Source organism: Parus major, chromosome 1A (genome assembly GCF_001522545.3).
Source record: "Parus major isolate Abel chromosome 1A, Parus_major1.1, whole genome shotgun sequence".
Taxonomy (NCBI): domain Eukaryota; kingdom Metazoa; phylum Chordata; class Aves; order Passeriformes; family Paridae; genus Parus; species Parus major.
The window spans coordinates 30499447-30501333 of record NC_031773.1 but is presented as its reverse complement, the minus strand read 5'-3'; positions in this window follow the sequence as shown (position 1 = coordinate 30501333).

The window sequence follows — 1887 nt, the reverse complement described above, 5'->3', positions numbered from 1 at the left end:
AGGAACACATAACAACACCTGCAAGGTTGTTTTGTGTCCCTGAGGATTGTTTTAATTCTTTCCCAGACTACTTTCTCAGGACCAGCCTGAGAAGCTCTGCAGCCTGTAATATGTACAGGCACTGTCAGAATTTAGCATCCATACTCTTATTTTCAAATGGTCAAGTATGTATTGGTGACTAAAGCATAAAAATATTACAGAGTTATTCTAATAATCTCCAAACTAAATATTATCCAGAGTCAGACTGAAAAGAAATAATGGCAGTAACCAATATTCATTTTTCCCTGAAACAGGGCTACACAATATCTACAAGGTGATGAAATTACTACAGGGTTATGATTAATGAGTAATAATGCTTCCACATCCAGATTAGGCTAAAGAGCTTTTTAAAGAAAGTATTTTAAATTTTCTTTCTTCTGTAGAAGACAGAGATAAAATTAGGCATCTAAACAGTATTTAATGAGAATTTTTTTTTTTTTTTCCGTAACAGTCTTGTAAAATGGCTTTGAATTTGTAGGTAGTAGGACCATAATTATCCAGTTTAATAAGTGCTTGGACATCTAATTTACATCCTATCACCTGAATTTAGATGTCATAATCTACAGCTGGATCCTATCCTTATACAGCTCTGTTAGAATGGAGCAATTCCCTTCAGTCATGTGTGCCTCTGCAGTTACTTTATGGGGATCAAAGGTAACAGGCTTAAATTAAGGAGCTAATTTTTCATCTGCTAAACTCAGATGAGATAGGAGCCACCTATGGTTCAGAGAAGTACTTTCCAAGCATTTTTAATTAATGTTGATCAGATTCTCATTACAACCAGGGGATTGTCCCTTAATTGTGTTCTCAGAAAAAAAGACATGTAGAAAGCAAATAAAGTCACACTAGAGTTTTGGACTAGGTTATTGATGAAAATTGTTTCCATGAGAAAATTTTATATGATTAACTGCAATCATCTCTCAGGTTTTACTCTTAAGACCTTCCAGTAGGTTTGTGAAATGGAAAGATGTAAGAGGCGTACAATGTTAAAAGCTGTGGGATTCTTGGACATTAATTGATGAAATGTAAATTTAATGACTAAATATTATTAAATTAATCCATAGTATGAATGCACAGTAAATAATCAGAGTAGAAGTTACTGATAATATTTTTTTAAGGGTGAATTTAGCCTGTGTTTAGTTATTGCCAGGTTTCTGTTCTTTGCACTGAAACATTTGATCCTGCTGACTTCCTTGAGCCTGGCATCTGGTCTCATTTGGCAAACTGATGAGTCAGACACCAGTAGGTTTTGGTTTTGATCCAGGCCCAGGTGAACCTCTGTAATCATTTATTTAATGTCATCCTTGCTGACAGCACCTTCTAGTAATGCAGTCTTTTTCTTTATTCCTATTATTTTCTGTTGCTGCTTTCCATTTAATCATCAAAGCTAAAATTCATCATAGTTGCCTCTAGAGAGCACATTTTACTGAATCTGAGTGTTTAAGGTGAAACAAAATTAAATGGTTGAGCAAAGAAGCTGTGAAACTTCTCTTTGATTATTTGGATATGGGAAAGACATGATATAAAACACATTAGAAAGAGGTGGCTAAGTTGGGTTTAGTAATGTTTACATAAGCTGTGCTTATAAAAAGTTATTTTTTTGCCTATAATATTGCTAAAATATTTTTCTTCTGGATATCTATTGGAATTAAATTGTGTATACCCCTTTAAGCAATTTAAGATGCAGGTTTTTTAGTGTAAAATGAATCTTTAGAATATATTCACGTCTTAGTTACAAAGGTGAGAATTTGCAAGAACTGGTTTTGTAAAGCCCTGGTTTTAGCAAAATAAGCATAATATAAAGAAAAAAAATAACAGAATTATATATAAAAAACACTTAAAATAGCT